We start from the raw sequence: 19,884 nt of genomic DNA on the forward strand, positions 1-19,884 counted from the left end.
TATATAGATCTGCTGTTATTCTTGAAACATGAGCCAAAATGCCTCCCATTATATCTGACCGGCAAATGAATGGAGGAGGAAGGCTCATTTTTTTGAAGGTCAATAGACTTCTAAAAGCCTCTGTGGTATCTTTTAGAAAATTGCTATTTCAGTGCAACTAATGGAGCCCATGGCACCCATGAGTGGACCCAAAGCACTTATTTAAAGTGTGCTCACTCGGCAGTGGTATCCTTATGGACATGGAGTTAATAGTTTATGTGGAAGAAACGTTTTCTACAGGAATTTGGACTATGTAGAAGGTGGTGCTAATAACTTCTACTGCTTCCATGATTACTAAAAAGCTAGATGACTTTTTATGGTAAGGTAAACAATGGGGATTCCTGCTTACCATTCTCTGGCCTAAGTATTAAGTCCTTTGGCTGATCAATTACTAGTTCCCCCTCTAACTTCCTCAATCTACCTCCTCATACTGATATTTGAAAATATACCTCCAATTATTTTCTGGTTTGTGTGTAAAAGTTTTTTAGGGATGGAATCTTTTCAAGATAATATAGTGCTAGTTCCCTTCGATGAGGTCTTCAGGTGGTCCTCAATATTGCACACATTTGCACCATGATAGCTCACTCCCTCAAAGCAGTAGTTACTTTTCCTCTCAGAAATTGCCTAAAGCAAAAAGCAGATTGGGAGGCGAAGACGAAAATTTCAACAACAACAAAAAAAACCCCTAAGTGAAGTCTCCTATCATGAGCATCAATATATAGGAAAGATCACACTCATTCAGAAAATATCAAACAAGAATAGCAAGAATGCAAGTATAGTGAATACTGTGATGTGCTTCAGGGATCCCTCTTCAGGACTCTAGGGGCTGTTTGCCCCAACTTTGGGAAACTGCCCTCAGCCATCTGTTCTCCCTGGTTAGCCCTGGGCCAGAGTTGATTGCATCACCCATGGTCATGCCCCTTCCAGGGGATGCTGGCATCCAGTGAGTGGTAGATAAGGGAGTATAAAGACCCACCTCCCATACTGTGATGTGGGACATCTTTGATGTTTCATCTGAATTTCAAAGCTCCCTGCAGGGTTGACTGAGTCCTTGTTGTGCCTTCACCATAACCTAACTTATTTACTGGCATGTACTGATCCTGAGTTTAAACTTCCTACAAACTAATATATGGGAACAGCCTATAGCCTACATAAGGAATATATAAAACGAGAAAATGCTAATCTCAATTTAGGACTGCAACAGTCCCAATAGCAAAAGAAGTTACTCCTTCTCTACTTTTACATACACTTTTTATTTTAATTCAGCATTTAAAATTATTTTCTTTGCAGTTTTTTAAAGTTATTTTCTCTTGATTTCACTTCCTTCTCTTCTGTTTTTACTCTTCTCTCTTATTCTTTTACATTCAGGCATCTTGAAATGATTTTTTATGTGCTTTTAGTCATTTGCCTTATTTTGTATTGTAATGTTGCTTTCTGCCCTCCACTACTTTAGAACAACTATTTGCAAGATCAGCAAGGCCTGAAAATCCAGGGATGTTTATCAGTCTATATCTTCCTTTTATTTTGGCTGCATTTGACATGGTTGAATGTGCCCTATTTTTTAAAAGAAATTTTTATTTAGAACATTTTTAGATTTTTAGATTCTTGTGAAGATAGTATAGAGTTCCCATAGATTTCATACACAGTGTCTCCTGTTAGTAGCATTTTACATTAACACTAGTAAGGCATGTTTGCTATAATTAATGACTAATACTGATAAATTATTATTAGTTGAAGTTCATACATTATTTGGATTTTTTTCAGTTGTTTCCTAATGTTCTTTTTGTTTTATATTCCTATCAAGGGTACCACATTTTATTTAGTCATGTCTCTTTAGATTTTTTTCTGTTATGAGAGTTTCTCAGACTTTTTTTATTTTTGAGGACTTTGACAGGACTCCAGGTCAGGTATTTTGTAGAATGTGTATTAGTTGGGATTTCTCATGATTAGAGTGGGGTTATGGGTCTCTGGAAGGAAGATCACAGAAGTAAAGTGCCATTTTATCACATCACATCGAGGTATATAGTATCAATATAACTTATCACCGTTCATGTTGACCTTGATCACCTGGCTGGGATTCTGTTTCTAAGGTTTCTCTACCTTAGAAGTTAACTCTTTATTTTAACTCTTCATTTTGTCCTTTCTTATATCATATTCTTTGGAAGGAAGTCACTACATGTAACCCACACTTAATGAGTCAGGAGTTATACTTTGCTTTCTTCAAGGTGGAGTTCCTACATAAATTATTTATTATGTACAGATGTCTCTATTTTCTGCCCTATACTTAATTATTAAATAATTTAAATAATTTAGTTATATCAGTATGGACTCGTGTATTTGTTTTATACTCCAAATTATAATCCCAAACTACTTTATTATCTTGCTCAAAAATATCCAGCTGTGGCCATTAGAAGATCTTTCAGTTGGCTCATGTATCCCTCTGACATGCTCACATCAATATCATTTAAAAAAAATCTTTTTCTTACTTTCTAGCACTATAACTTCTCTAGGTTTGCCTTGTATATTTCCTGCCCCTATTTTATGGTTAATCATCTCTCTAAGAAAATGGATATTTTTAAAATTGAAGTATCGTATGAGATACCACGATCTGGGCTCTAATTTGTTCTGCACTTCTTTTATAAAACATAGTTCTCTTAGTTTCTGCAACATACGTTCTCACTTTTCTCCTGCCTTTCCTACTGCTCTTTTCTAAATCTTACGGATCCTCATTTCCCTCTTCTAGTCTTTAATTAATGTTATTATTCTTGATGGTTCTATCCGGAAGATACTCTTCTGTTGCCAATCTGTATGCTCTTGAATTTTTTCTATTACTTTATACCAGTTGTTCCTTGCTCTCCTTTAATGCATTTTCCATAGTTTGGCTCAAATGTTGGTTTTACATTTCCCTTAGGATAAAGTTCAAAATCCTTAAGAATACATAACATCTTTCATGATCTGGACTAACAACCTGTCCAAGCTTTGTCCTTTGCCACTTTCTTTCTTGCACTTGATACTCCAATAATAGTCAACTTCCTGCAGTTCCCTGAATAGAGTTGCTAGGTTCTCAGTACTTTGTACCTATTGACATCTCTCTTGAACACTCTTCCCTCCTTATCTTCTTCTTTTTACTGGGAAAATTCTAAAATTTTCACCAGAAAGCTTACCTTGTTTCCCAATGATAAAGTAGATGTGCCAGAAATGTGTACTCGAACCATATTCCTCTTATTATGGAGGAAAGTCTCTTGTATGAGACTATGAATTCCCTCATTCCCTTGTTGAACTGTGACCATAGTTCACTTGTTCCCTGATGCTTCCTGGAACCTAGAAAACTGACAGATTGTGGCCAGCTGATAATAATTGAAATAAAGACTGAATGAGAACAGATGCATAGGGAGAGAGATGTAGCTATAACTCAAGGCTGTCACATGATCAGAAACAGTCTATTAGGCAAAGTGGGGATTCAGAGAAATACAAAGAATGTTTGCCTGCAAGCAGCTTACAAAGCTCATAGTAGGTCTATATGTATACAGGAATCAAAGATACCTCCATCTGCACAGATTGCTATGCTCTAATGAGAGGTGCCCAGGGGATGGAAAGGGTGGAGATCTGTTAGGGTGTTTTAGGAAACAACCTCAAGAAAGAGATGAGTCTTAATCTTTCTCTTGAAAGGTGACTAAAATTTGAATAGGTGGAGTAATGTGAATGAAAGAAAGATGGGCCAAGTTTTGGGAGCAATGGTAAACATCAAGTTCAGTAAGAAGATGGCTGGTGGCAGAAAGGGGCCTGTGTCTGAGTATTTCTGTTTGACTATTTCTCTTAACTTCATGCAACTTGTTAGCTCCTTAAGATATGCCACAAAATCTCAAGGTGAACATTACTTACACATTTATAAATAATGCTTCTAATAACTGTTATTTTTCTGTATTTTCTTCCTTCACTAGTGGTGGAAGTTAGAGCTATTGTCCCTTTGTAAAAGTAATTTACCTTTGAATCAAAAAAAGGCTGATATGTGCAACCCAGATGTTACTTTTAATGCTCTTTATTAAAATGCAACAGTAGCTTTCTCTTGCATTGCTTTTTTACAGATTGCTTATCCTTTGCATTTAGGTGATAAAGCATTTTGTGACAATGATAATTCAAATTTGTGTCTCCACAAAGTGAGAAGAAGGTATGAACGTATTTCATTTGGGTGGTGTTGTTAAGCTGTTTTGACCTACTTTGGGGAATTGTCTTTTTCTTAGAAGCATTGATTGGTTACCTTAATTGTCTGTGATAGATTTGATTTCAATTTTCTTGGGCAGAATGATTGTTCAGAGCACTTAAAATTATAAATCACAATATGGGATGCCTTACTTTAGACTTGAGGGTAGCCAATAACTCAGGATTTTGTTGTAGTACAGTTAATAATATCACCACATCTCAAAAGTCTTTTCAGTTAAGATTGTTCAGTTAGGGTGTACTTTTTTTTTTCTTTTGGTTAGAGGGCTGAAATGTGGTACTGATTTGAATGTATTTACTTTTATATGCTTCATGATATTCATAAAACTTAGGACTTTATACACCTAACATGGCAACGAAGAAAAAGAAGTTTGAGTATATTTATTCTTCTGTTAATGTTGATAGGAAGTAAAAAGGAATGTTCAAAGAGAGATCACCAGAGTGGCTTTGTTCTGAGTTATAAAGCTCTATATGTCTGGTTCATTCCAGGAAGTAAACTCACTATTTCTGCTATAATGAAATAACTTTTATACCATGTTTTTAAATTAACCTATTTCAGGACTGATTGAGAAATATGTTCCTATTTATGTATTGCATTTGCTTGGCATATTGTGTTTTTTAAATATTCTATTTACATATTATATGTGTACATATTATGTATTATTTTATATTGTAGAAATAATATGTATAGAAAATACAGAACTATTAAAATGCAAAGAATAAGAATATTTAAAACTTGTTATTCTTGCCACCAAGATAGCAACACAGATAATGTTTAAATGTATTACTTCCAGTCTGTTTTCTATGCTTATCTATGTATGTTCTACTCATTTTTATCTCAAAACTCAGTACATTGTTTATTTTAGTTTCATATCCTGCTTGTATATTGTGTTTGAGCACATGTTCTACTCTACATACCTAGACTACATATAGGACAGATGGGCAAAACAAAAATTTCTAAGAGTTGAGAAATTACTGGAAATGTTGAGAGGAAATTTATACTTGTTATAGGAATTATTATATCATAGCTTATTATTATCAATAAACATGATGCATCTAGAAGAATAAGAACAGAAATATGAAAGGAAGATATCAATATCAGGGATGTCATAATTTAGTAGAATTAAAGACACAACAAAATAAAAAGTGTTCATTTAGTGTAATATGTTAAAACTTTCAAATTTCCTAGAGAAAAGATGAATGAATGTAAAATTAGTGGGTTGGCCTAACACAGGTTAAAACCAGTGATTATGGGAATCATAAGAGCTTTGGGCTAATAAGAAAAAATGGATAAAACCACTGGCCATTCTTGACCATAGGTTTCCAGAAGAATTGAACTATAGTAAATGGCAAAATGCCTAGTACAGTTAAGTATTTTAAAACTAGTACAGAAAATGAAAAAAAAAAAAAAAAAAAAAAAAGGTTGACCATAGACGAGGAAGGCGAGTTGTAAGTTTATAGCCGTAGTACATGGGAACTTCAGATTTAAAAGTATCCCTACTGTTCATGAACTCAGCAAGCTGGAGTTAGTTTCTTTCTTTTTTTTTTTTTTTTTTTTTTGGAGTTAGTTTCATAGAAGGGCCCCCTTGCCAGGCTCGCTTCTATATGGAAATGGAGAATGCACTTATGTGGAAATGAGGGTCTTCCATCCCTGCAGATCACCCAACTATAGCCACCACCATGCAGAGGTGAGTCAATAAGATCAAATTTGTTGTTTTGTCTATCTTCTTTACTTTGCTGCATAGACTATATCTCATTTACCTTCATAAATTTTAGAAATTTATATATTTTATTTTAAATTTAAATTATCACTATATTTAAATAAAAATATTTAAACTAATTTCCTAACATTATCAAATGTAAGAATGCAACAGAATCTTTTGAATGCCATTTATTTACAATGAAGACTTTAGCACTGATTGTTTTTTTAACTTTCTGTTTTGATTCTAGTTATTTGTTAAGCTGGAAGTTTAGTATTAGATCAGTGTTCCTAAATGATTAAGTCAGTTTTTATATTACATACATTTTCTTCTGTTGATATTCCTTAACATTCACATTCCCTTTTGAAACCAAAACTTTATTTTTCGCTTCTTAACATGGACAACAAACAGAAGAAATCTGGTGTGGTGTAGGGCTAGGCACCCCAGGAGAGCCAATTAGTACCCCTAGGGATATTCTATTAAAAGAGTCTGTAACAAGGAACTGGAAGACACATCTCTGCAGGCAGTCTTCTAAATTTCCCCTAATAATTTGTGTTCCTAACTGAAGAGAAGTGACTTTAGTAGATGCTTTTATTTCAGTATTTCAGCTTCCCTAATTGTGGTGTCAGAAAGAATCTTGGACGCACAGAGATAAATGGGAAACCAATGTGAAGGGAAGCTGATTAATTCTTGAACATTCAATGAATTAAGTTTGAAACTAGTTTTTTATTTACTACAAAAGTGCAAAATGGCAGGCTGATTTCCAATAGCATATATTTGCCTCCTCTAAACTCAAAAGGCTGCCATAGGGGATATGGTGCCACCTTCATTATCTAGAATTTCACTTTCAGTGTTTTATGTAAGGTAAATTACTCTGGGTGGGTTGGAGTGCTCTCTGTCCTTCTAATATATGTGGATGAATTTGAGGTAACTCCCAGGGCCAGTTCTCAAGGAAGAGAGGAATAAATAGAATTCAGTTAAAGCTAAATTCCTGTCCATGATACTTTAACAGATAACTAGTATTTTCTAACATGTCAATTATATTCCCTTATTTTGGAACCCTGTTCTTACACTTCTTCAGAGGACTTTAGTTACAACAACTCTTTGAGTCTTTTTCTCTATTTCTAACTCATGGTTTCCCAAGGAAGGAGGATTGGTTTATCTGATTACTGAGATTGACTTAGGAAACTGTCAGGCTTAACTCATATTTCTGGATTTTTACTTTGAGAATTGTTGAGAGAATTTACATCCTACCCTATCCTATTTTCCCTGCTTCCTTGTAGTAAAGGAATATTTTGATGTCTCTCACAGTAAATTTCAGTTAGTTAAGATCCCGTAGTTAATGGGGTATGACTTATTTGGCCCCCATTAAACCTTAACATTTGTCTCAGAAATCCAGATCAGTGACACAATAGTTGCCATGTCTAGAAAGATCTACCTAGAGTATTATTTTTGTCTTCTTTTATAGAAAACAGGTACTTACTGAGCTTACTTGAATAAAGAGAAAATAGAATGAAATCTGGAAATTCATTAAATATGGGGAATGTACTAAAAATATGTGTCTCCTTCAGTCTCCACTTTTTGCTCACTCTTCTTCACTTTTAGCTTCTATTTCCTCTATGCTTTCCTTTCAACTGAATGGCTTCCTATGTTTACTCATAATTTGTACTCAATTATAGTTAAAACCTATGCATAACTAGGGTTAATTTCAATTGGTCTACCGATTACATGTTTATCTCTAAAACTACTGGCACCTGAATAACACCATGGAATGTTTTAACTAAACATATATGATGTTCTGTGATCATGCATCCATGAGAAGGATGTCAGCATTGTTTACCAACAATAATTGAATTTATGATTCGGCTTAGGGGCATTTCAATGGTTAAGGCTGGTCAGATAACTCGTTCTAAAAGATCTCTTCCAAGAGTTGACTTTGGACTTTTTGGTGCTGAGGTGCTTTGTATGCACACTAGTGATAATATGGAACCTAGAGAAAGAGTGGGTTCTGTGTGAACCAATCCAAAAGAAGGAAAGCTAAGAAGCCTCTGCCTGAGCTCTCTGTGCCCCTCTCAATGTATGCTCTTCTTTTGCTGTTGCTGCCCTATACTTTTTTGCCTGTAATTAAGCTATTATATATAAACTCTTTAAGTCCTGTGGGTCCTTTCAGCAAATAAACACTTAAGGTGATTAATATGTAATTAACACAGCTTGCCATGGAACAAAACTTTCTTTCACAGTATCCTTTACTTTACCTCCTAAAGCTAATGGACCCAAATATTCTTGGTTCAGATTTATAAAGGAGCCTGATTGTTGGCCCAAATCATTTCTGTTACATGACATAGATCATCTTTTAAAAATTATACTGTGGATTCTCTGCCCTTGGACTAGATCCAGTCTCTGAGTAATTATTTGTGCCTAAGGATCCAGAGTCATGCTATGCAAAGCATGGCCTCCTAAGAAGCAGGAGTTGTGAACCATACAGTTTTACTCTACATAGAGATATAGCTATGGAATTATTATGAGGCCAGGCTATGCAATTCAAATACCTATCTGTATATACATCTAATGTGTATAGGAGGAAAGCTTTTCCTTTCTTCTCTTAGCATGGTCTAATAATTAAACTGACATAAGATAAATTTAATTTTGTATGTATGAGAGCCCACCCCCAAAATATGGGACTCAATGAAGTGACTAAAGCAGGCAGCTTTTATACCTTTACACACACACACACACACAAAAAAAAAAAAAAAAACATTAAGTTTGTAAAGTATTGACAAGACAAAGAAGTTTGGGCTTGGTATAGTAAATTAGTGAAGAAGCAATAATATTTGTTTATATATTCTTCTTAGCTCCAATTCTTTATTTCTAGTGATAAGATACCTCTCTCCTTCCTGGTCCTGGGAGAGTAGCCTTCACATACTCATCCAATACAAAAACAATCACTTGGGATTGGTGTTTCTCCATTTATATTCCTAATATTTAAAAATTGGGAAACAGAGAGGAATGGAAACTTGTCCAGAGTCATGTAGCCAGTAAGTGTCACAGTGAGGACTAGACCAAAGCAAGTTTGGTATCTGAGCCTGTGTTCTTCTTAACTGCTACCCTGAACTGTCTCCTATGGTTTCTTCTGAGAATAGTTACACTAACACATCCTTTGATAGAAGAATGCTTCAAGACTTTTTGGTCTTAAAGGGATTCTATCCTTTGGATAGAGACATGGCAATAAAATTTTTCTTTTGAGATTATAGAAGACTTTCTTATCTGTTACCCACAAACTCCAACTATGCTATTCTTTTGAGACACCAATTTTTTAATTTTTTTTTTTTATTTATTTATGATACTTACAGAGAGAGAGAGAGGCAGAGACACAGGCAGAGGGAGAAGCAGGCTCCATGCACCGGGAGCCCGACGTGGGATTCGATCCCGGGTCTCCAGGATCGCGCCCTGGGCCAAAGGCAGGCGCCAAACCGCTCCGCCACCCAGGGATCCCGAGACACCAATTTTTAATCTGTCCTCCACCATCTCTCCAAACTCATGTTGCCAAGGAAGAGAAAACACATAAACTGAGTATTACTGATTTGATTATTTTCTCTTATAATTCATATGCTTGTTCGGCTACTTTTGTTAATAATCCTAAGTGCTGAGGCTTTTTCTTGCCTTGAAGTGAGTACATTTTTTTCAAGATAAATCACATATTTTCATTATTATCAGATTAGGCTGGTTGATTTCCTAATTTCCTCAATGACAGAACTGATATCCAGGAGAGACCTGAAATCTACTTCATTTAAAAGAGACAGAGCTCAAAATGGCTTTCCTGTGAAGTCCAGTATTATTACTAATAAGATTACAACCTGTCTTATTTTCCAATCCTGTGTTTCTCTTATGATGGTATGACAACTTCAGATCAACCTTTACCTGATCAACATAATAAACAGAGTTGTCAATTATTTAACTATGTAATACGACAATGTGCCAGACACTGTACTAGGTATACCCAGGTCCTTGAATAATACTTAGAAGTGGGTTTCTTTTTTTTTTATATTTTATTTATTTATTCATGAGAGACACAGGGAGAGAGAGAAAGAGAGAGAGAGAGGCAGAGACACAGGCAGGGGGAGAAGCAGGCTCCATACAGGGAGCCAGGGAGCCCCATGTGGGACGCGATCCCGGGACTTCAGGATCATGCCCTGGGCCAAAGGCGGGTGCCAAACCGCTGAGCCACCAGGGATCCCCCAGAAGTGGGTTTCAACAGCTATCTTTTATGGATGATAAAATAGTCTCAGAGGCTTACTTACCCAAGGTCACACAAGAATTAAATGATAAGTAGGATGTATTCTCAGATACCTATTACTCCAAATTCCATGATCTTAATTATTATATCAAACTGCTTTCTTACCTATCTGTATATCAATGCTGCAATAACTTATAATAACGAGGTATAAATGCTAAAAAGATTGTTTTATTTAGTTCCTAAAAGAGTATCAGTAATAGATGGGGTTTATTATACAACTAGGAAGTTCTTGCTCCACGGCCCTTGGTACTGTGGATTTTGTATTTGTGCTAGAGTACTGTCATTATGTGAGGAAACTTGCCAAAGCCATTTGCTAAAACCAAAGAGATACTAGCTTGTGAAATACTCAAATATTTACATTATATTTTCTTCTTTTCCTTGGATAAGGCATTGTCATAAAACTTCAAAATGCTCTCCTAAGAATAGAAAACAACCCCAGAGGGATAATTGGATGTATTAGAACCCTAAACACCTCAAGCCTAATCCAGAAGATTAATGATAAATAACACTGTCCTCTCATTTGAGGTCTGAAAGAGTTCATTGCTTTTCAAACAGGAAACAGTTTACTTCTATAGAGCAGAATGATTAAATGACAGTGGATTTCAGAAGGTTTTATGCTTGAAATACTTGAACACAATCGAATTTTATCTTCCTCTTACAAAATGTAGGTTTTTTTTTTTTTCTTCTTTACTTCTCTCCTTAAACATGAATGATAGGCTATTAAAGGTTTTCTTTGGGGGAAAATATTTTTGACTTACATTGCTGTGGAAACTTGATTTAATCAACAAAATGCCAAGCTGATAACCACTCTCATTTCCTTGTCATAGAAAATAAGAGGAATAAATTCAAAAGAGTGGGGAATTACAGAAAAATGCTTCTAGATCCTACATCAGTAAAGTAGACATCTTTAATAATGTATAATAGTATCTCTTATTGGTAAGGAGGATTGAGCACATAACTGTGTACACAGTATTTTTCTAGGTAGATATTTAATGCCACCTGTCCTTGATTTATTTTATTAATCAGTTGTATGTCCTTCCTTTAGATTATGAATTTGTTATTTAGGAATTGTAATCAGGATCTTAAAGAGATATCTGCACTCCCACGTTCACTATAGCATTAACCACAGTAGCCAAGGTATGGTATATACATATAATGGAATATTATTCAGCCTTTAAAAGGAAGAAAATAATACTATTTGTGACAACATGGATGGACCTAGGCAACAATGTGTTAAATTGAATAAGCCTGACCACAGAAAAACAAATACTGTATGATCTCATTTATGTATGGAATCTAAAATAGTCAAACTCAGAAGGAAAGAGTATAATGGTGGTTTCCAGTAGCTGGAGGGAGGGGAAATGGAGACGTGATAGTCAAAGAGGATAAAATTTCAGTTATACAAGATAAATAAGTTCAACAGAGGTGGGGTAAAATAATGTTCTGGAGATCTACTATACATAATGGTGCCTACAGTTAATGTTAGGGAACAAAACTTGCCACCCCAAAATGTGTTTCTTTAGCATGTAGATTATTTTATGCTGATTCTTTTTAAGGAACAGAAAGACTCAAGAATTTTTTTATTTTTGCCTCTCCCACCCCCAATTCCCTAAAAACATTAGGTAGAGAACTTGTTTCAGCATGGGCTATCACCATAAATTAGAATAATATGAACTAGTATGGTAGACAGGGAGGAACATAGCAAGGCCTGTTTGATCAAAGTCCTCTCTATATACCACTGTTTCTGAATGGCCCAGCAAACATTTGTGTACCATACAAATGCCATAACATATGTATACCATAACAAATGTACCATACAAACTTCCTTTTGTAGCCCTGGAGTACCACACCCTTCCTCTTAACTGAGAATGACATATATACCTCATATTGCCTGTCTTTGGAATTTCTCATGTTTATGTGAATTTCTCATAAGTATGTAATTAAATTTGATTAACTCCTGTTCATCTATCTCACACCAATTTAATTCTTCAACCAGTCAGAAGAATCATGTATGGCAGAGGAAAAATTTTCCTTCCAACCATAACAATATTGTATTGTATAATTAAAATTGGTTAAGAAGGTAAATTTTATGTTAACTTCTGTAGCCTCATATACAAAAATAAATGATAATAATAATGAGGATGGGAGGAAACTTTTGGAGATGATGGGTATGTTTATGGCCCTGATGGTAGTGATGGTTTCACAGGTATATACATATTCCCAAACTCATTGAGTTATATTCATTAAATATGTACAGCTTATTACATGCCAGTCGTACTTTGATAAAGCAAGTTTTAAGAAAGCATTTATTATCTTTATAAAAAAACACATGTCTTTCTGAGGGATTACAAAATATTCTAATTTTGAGAGGTGTGTACCACAGCGTACACAGGATTTAGGACACAATACATGAGGCTACTTATAGCACATGGCATACAGCAACTGCTCAATAAACACTTGCTAATAAATGAATGTAAGGGGATTGATGGCTAGGAAGAAAGCTTGGGAAAAGGTAAACAAAAGAGAAGCCAAAGGTTCTGACTGGTTGAGATGTTTCCTGGGTCTAATTCTATTTTGTAATCACTCTAAAAATGCAGGTCTCTTCGCATTTAAGAGAAATACATGGAACTAAACTCAAGCAATATTTCAATTAGATAAGAACAGACTGAATGCATGGAGCTAAGAACAGAGCCAAAGTTATAGAAAGTGTGAGCCCAGACCTCCAAATTATGAATTAGAATTCTCACTTACTGTGTAAAAGGAAAAGAAAATGCACCAGACCAGTTAAAAAGCAAGGAAGACTTTATTCAAGACTGTAATAGAGGTCAGTACTATTTTAGTAGGAAAGATTTAATTCAACTGCTGAAACAAAAAGGTGGGAGGATTTTTAAATGCTGAGATGAACTAATGGAAAAGTACTAGAGGACATTAGTGGGGAGGTTGGCCAATGTGATTAGGCTACCTGTGTTTGTTAATTGTCCCTCATCAAAGTTCAGCTCCCACTTTCTTTCAGAAACTAAGAGATATAGGCCTTATGCTTCTTGATGATTATATTTCAAAAGGATGGCTACCAGGACCTTGAGAAAAACATTACCTGGGTTGCAGACAATTTATATTTCAAAGAAGCAAGAGAACGGATTTATAATTACAAGCTTTCTCAAGTAAGTGCTCTAAGAAAAAGGGGTCAAGGGCCTATAGTCAAAAGAGACTGCCTAAAGTTTAGTCAAGCTGTGGGGAACTTTAAGGTCATCCTGGTTTTCTTTCTTCCTTGCTTCTTTTTCCCTTTTAATCTATCTTTTTCCCTTTTAAACTATTTTTAAATACCCATGATATATGAAAGGGAATTTTTGCTAACAGAGAGAAGAATTAACAGCTTGTCAGATCCTCAGACATTGTTGGCTATTGGATTTCTGTTCTTCCTTGCCTGATAAGATACTGTTTTGCTCCTAGTAGTCATAGCCTTAGAGGCTCCATGCTGTGCTTCTATAGGATCACTGACTGAGCAAGAATGTTAACTCCTTATTACTAACAACAACAAATTTGCTTTACATGTAGAAAAATATTAGCTAATTTTTTGCTGCCCTTATTTCTTATTATCACCAACCAGCCATCAGCAATACACACCTACTCACTGCCACTTTCTCCCTCTGCCTTGAAATGTACAGTGTCTCTGAATTTGGACAAATTCTTTTGCCTCACTATGGGAAAGCTTAACCCATTCCTACCCTTGGAGTGGAAGTCACTCTCTACCTTGGTAATCATCGTTTATTCTTATGCTGCTACTACTATGTAATAAATCTTCCTTGAAATAATAAAAAGAATGAATGGCTGAAATTCAACGACTCAAATAAAAGGTTATGCCTATGTACATATACCAGAGAGATTCAGGGTTGAGGTGGGGCTTGAGCTGTTTATAGGCATATGAGAAAGTAAATTAGAAGAAAGGACAAAAACACACATTAGTAGCTATGTTTAATTTCATCCTTAGAAGAAAACTCAAGCTACATGAATAGTGTGTGTGTGTGTGTGTGTGTGTGTGTTGTGTACACACACACATTTGGCTCTATTTCCCATTAAAAACTGCTGAAACCTTAAAATCATCCTCTTCTTCTCCACCATGTTCTCTCAAGGATAGAACTTGGCTTATTTGTTTCCCTGTCCTATCATAGCTTCTGCTCTTGTTGGAGGTGTGTGCACTGGGCATCCCAGTGTGTTTTCCACTCCACTCTGAAGCACTTCAGCCATCAGTGTATCAAAGATGACTATTATAAGGCTCTCTGCTGATGACTGAACTCTCCAGTGACAGTGCCAATGCTCCAGTTTATAATACTACTCTCTCATGTTTATTTCCTCTGAAGACATCCCATGCCATTTCATTCTTTTTGGAGTTGTAGCTTCTTCCTTTACAGAACCAGATCCTAGCCCATGGGGATGGACCCAGAGAACAAAACTGAGTGAAACATCCTATGCTATCATTAGGACTACCTCTCTCCTCAAGCAAGATATAGGGATCCCGTTCTTCCCTAAGGATGACTTTTATTAGCAGTCTTCTGCATCCTTCATGCAAATATATTCCTAGCAGTAATCTTTCAGATATTACCAGCAAGGAACTTAGTTAACACTTAGGATTCTAAGTACATACATGTCCTGAAACTTTTCTTCTGCAGCCAAGTTAACAGAGATAGGGATTTACACCTCTCTGCTCTCATTTTGATGCAAAGACTACAATAAGCGGTTATTACTAATGATCAGACTCACAATGGGAGGTGGAAGGAAACAGGCCCACATGCTTGAAATTTACTGTTTCTGGTGTGTGCAGTATTCCTCAGGGTGGAAGGAGCAAAAGAAAAGTTGAGAATAGCTGTTCTAATGAGTCTGTTCCTGAAACTTTAGAGTCTCTCTAAGTGGCTGTATCACTAGATATCACAGTTTATTCAAAAAGTGGTACTGACAGTAAATTCTTAAGAACAGATAAAAAGCTTGAGTATTGTGCAAAATTATAATCAAATACTAATAATGAAATGGCAGTTAATGATAACCATCTTCCTAGAAGTGTATTTTGACAGAAAGACATAGAAAATAGAAAAAAAAATATGTTTGGTTTACTGACAGAAAATCCTCCACTTTTTTCTTTCATATTTAAATAAATCATGACTTTCTACCTTATATCCTGGTATAAATGTATGTCAAGACTCATTCTGCAAGGGATGTTATATTAGTTTCCTATTGTTGCTATAACAAATTACCACAAACTTAGTGGCTTAAAACAGCACAAATTTATTTCAGAGTTCTAGGCGTCAGAAGTTTGAAATAGATCAGCAGGTTTCCTTTTAGAGACTCTAGGGGAAAATGCCTTTTCCAGTTTCTAGAGGCTGCTTGAGTTCTTTGGCTCATGGCGCCACATCATTTCAACCTCTGTATCAGTCATCACAACTCCTATGACTCTGAGTCTCCTGCTTCTTCCTCGCTCTTATATGGGCCCTTGTTTTTACTTTGAGTCCACTTAGGTAATCCAGGAAAATCTCCCAATTTTAAGGTCTTTATCTTAATTACATATGACATAACTACATGTTCTGTAGTTATGGAGATTAGGTTCTGGAGATTAGGATCTGTACAATTTTTATGAGGGAGAGGACCATTTTCTGCCTCAGATAGACCTAGCACTTACCTAAAGCTAGAATCAACCAAACATGGAATTATGGGATAATTTAATTGGGAAATCTGAAGAAAGGTCTATCATGACCAGGAATTCAAAATATCTCACATATACAGTTTCTGTTGCCTTCTTTTGGTTCTGTCTCCTAGTTCATTGCTTTTAGACTCGGTTCACATGGAAGGATGATAGTGGCAACAGGTATGACCTCATATCCTCCAATGTTCAAGTTCAATGAGAAAAGAGAATCTTCTTCCCAGAATTACCAACAAAGTCTCATCATGTTCCACTAGCTCTATGCATCGTGTTCCCCTCTCTAAACCAGCTATCATGTCCAGTGAAAGTTCTGTATTTTTTGTACTCAGTTGCCACATCCTTACGAGGAGGATAATGTTCAGGCTTGATTCCCCAGGTACAAGGAAGTCCAATGTTAAATAGCAAATAAAAATCCTCCATGACAGGGCGAGAGAAAGACTGTTAAAGAAAGAAAATACATTTTTAATCCTTCCTAAACAAAGCATTCTGCATTTCCACTATTTATTTTATTGTTTGAGAGAGTGAGAGAGCACACACAAGAGAGAGGGAGAGAGTTGAGGGAAGGGCAGAGGGGGAGGGAGAGGCAGAGAATATCAGGCAGACTTTGTGCTGAGCATGGAACCTTAGACAGGCTTTGCTCTCACTATCCTGAGATCATGACCCAAGCTGAAATCAGGAGTCAGACATCCCAGCCCTGATATTATTTAGAGTTTTTATGAACACTAAATGAGTTAATAGAAATAAAACATTGAGAAAATGAACAGTGTTTAGCACTCAGTAAGCATGCAGTAAATACTAGCCATATTATTATTAATAATAATTATTAATTATTATCATAAAACATCCAGGGCCCTTTTAAAGCAAACATCTGATTGGAATTTTCTCAGACTCCAATTGTTAGCATTAATTATAGGCTGGTTTATTTTCCTCCGGTCACTTTAAATAAAGGAACTCATTATAGATCTGAGAGAAGGAATTTAGATTGCAAAAGAAATTTTATTTTTTCTTCAATATCCAACCGTCATGCCAGCTGCTTTAGTTCAGGCTACCAATGGGAAGCTGCTTAATGAAGTTGCTTATGGTTTAATGATTTGTGTGGCATAAATTATTTTTCTTAATGTTATTCCTGGGGAATTTTCCAATTGTTTCAGAGAATATGAAGTAAAAAACCAAAAAGAAAAAAAAAAGACAAAAACAACTACAGTGTGGTTCCATATTCCCACAACACCTGGTAAGAAATAATCTGCTTCCTCAATTGCAGTTCCATCATCTATTATATTTTGAATCCCTTCACAGCAAGACCCTTCTTATTTACTTATTGCATATATGCTAAAGATCCCAATAATTGCACATCCAGCACACAATTGATTTTACTCAGAATCCTCATTACACCTCTCAAAGTTCTGATAATGAAAAAGTTAGAATGAGCTTTAATAAGCATTAGGAAGTCAAGCTTTCTCAGGGAAATGGTTTAACCATTTATGGACATATATTCAAATGAATGATGCAAAAATACAGTGTGATTATCTAAAGAGCTGGAGGTTAGATGAGTGTATCATAGGGATACGGTGAATTAAGCAATTAAGTTTCAGCATGACAAATAAAATTGGTTTGCTCTTTAGGACTTAAATCACTAGTTTTCCTTTATCTCTTGAATTCTAGGATTTGTTATGTTTGAACCAAAACTTAAACTGGTCAGTTTTCCTTTCCATTCATTTTTATGGCATCTCCTTGAATTACTTGGTGATTATGTGGTATTTCACATGATACTGCTAATAATGCTATGTTTGTTTTAAAGGGATTTTTTCAATTAGTATGTTGACTATATTACATGTTCTGATTGTTTTATTTTGCATACGTTGTTAACTTAAAATTGCTCTTCAGGTTTTTCTCAAGCATGTTTTATTCCTAACTAAGTTACAAGCTTTTTTCCAGACAAAACCAAATGTCTTATTTTCATCTACCTATAAATATAAATAAATATAGCACTGAAGATTGTAGGTTAAAAAGTGTTTCATTGAAAACATAAACAAACTTTACATGACATTGGTCAGATATTTAATCATTCCTGAGTGAAGGAAATAGACTGAACCCTTTTAGTACATGCCTGGCTTATCCTATTGAATTAGAATTCATTACTTTCCTGAATGCTTCTATTTTTTTTTAACTATAATAGTTTTCACACTCTCCAACAAGTAATGAGTTCTACCTCTCACAAAATAAAAGTATTAAAACTCTTCTCATTTTAGTCTTTAGAAAATGATTACTAAGTACCATTAACACTTATATTTTATAAAGAAGCCTAAGGCTCCTCAGAGGGAAGGTCTTTCCCTAAGTTTATTTCTTTCTCTCTTTTTTTGAGTTTAAATGCATTTTATTTTTAGACAATCTCCATGACATTTTTTTTTCTTAAAAACAATGCCACTGCTCCAAATAAATCAAGGGCAAAATAAATGAAGAGCACAAGAAGCCATCAGTCCCATTTGTCTAAATCCTGGTGTTGTGTAGATTAAGAGCAGCGGCCAGTTATGAAAACAGGTAAAACATCCAAAGTAATAGCCCAATTCATTAGCATTTTTCCATTTTTTAAATCATCCTTAAAGAAAATCATATATGGAGTCACACTCTCCTCACAGTAGTCCAGCAGAGCAACCATGCCATCTGGATTCATGTTTTCACCAATAAAGAACCGGTAGTTTTGAAATTAGCAAGGATATGCATGATTTGCTCTGCAGCCCCCATCATTATGCTTTCTGGCCTATGTTTGCCTTTGATTGACTTCATGTAATCTTTGATGTACTTCTTGTAGGCTTCTTTTGTGAAGTTGGTTTCTGGCAAATAATGGTTCAAAACAAATATCAACACAAGTGATTACTGTGCTTTCCATACCTTCGCCCTTAGGGCTTTCAGTGGAGGCATCTCCAACAATGAATGAGTTATCAATGTTACCCTCTGTCCTACTGACCACCATCTCCTCCACCTCCAGGCATAGCTTTGTCCATGATGTCTCAGATCTTGTAGATGTAGGAAAGCATCTCATCTTGGCTGATGAGGTCCCAGTAGATGATCATGAGGGTGGCTGGAGAGAAACAACTGTGGCACTAATTTAGCAGGAGCTAGGAGCTCTGAGCAAGTGCTGTGCTGGCCCGGGGCTGGCAGGGGTAGTGGAGCAATTAGAAAAGCTTAAGTTTCTTTCTTTTAAATGCTGTTGATTGTCCAAAAATCCATTTTCAATGCAAAAGTATCTTTTTTTGTTGCTTCTTTTGACAGCATTGCAGAGCAAATAAAGACACATACTTTGGGAGCCAGGTGGACCAAATTCAAATTTTGATTCTGATTATAATACTTGTGAAAGGGGAACAAGTTATTTAATCTCTTTGTTAATCCCTTTCTCTGTCAAGGGCAAATAATCATAATAAATGCATCTGTGTGTGTGTGTGTGTGTGTGTGTTTGTGTGTGTGTGTGTTTCTCTCCCTGGCTGGCAGAAAGAACTGAAATGTTTTCAATGGTACTTAAAAAGGCCCATGCTGAAGATCCTTTCCATCTTAATCATTGGCTTTCCAGTCAAGCTCACTTTCTTTCTCATCCAGAATACTCTGGAGGGAGAGGCCCATAGGATTTTTATTCCTCTTGCAGTTGTACAGACAAGAGTTTTTTAATCTGTATGTTTGGATACTAAGGTAAGGGGTTTTGTGGATTAAGCACTCAGTTAATGGGCAGATAACTTGGTGAGGGGATCTCTTTGTTGAGGTGAAATATGGTGATTACCTTCAGTTCCTCTGGTAGGGCCTGACTATCAAGGGTTTGCCCAGGACTGAAGGGTTTTAGTGGGATTCTCAGTGGCAAAGCTATGACAGTCCCCTACATTAGTTTTGCCTCCACTTTCCTTGGTTTGTCTGTCTGAATTTGATAATTTTTTTTTCTATTATATGCTGGCTCATTT

At 35.7% G+C, this 19,884-nt stretch overlaps 1 pseudogene; it reads right to left on the reverse strand.

Moving 5' to 3' along the window:
* Positions 1-18,449: 18,449 nt before the first annotated feature.
* Positions 18,450-19,011, reverse strand: LOC100683097 (annotated as a pseudogene).
* Positions 19,012-19,884: the final 873 nt, after the last annotated feature.

The sequence above is a fragment of the Canis lupus genome, chromosome 17, assembly GCF_011100685.1.
Source record: "Canis lupus familiaris isolate Mischka breed German Shepherd chromosome 17, alternate assembly UU_Cfam_GSD_1.0, whole genome shotgun sequence".
Classification (NCBI taxonomy): domain Eukaryota; kingdom Metazoa; phylum Chordata; class Mammalia; order Carnivora; family Canidae; genus Canis; species Canis lupus.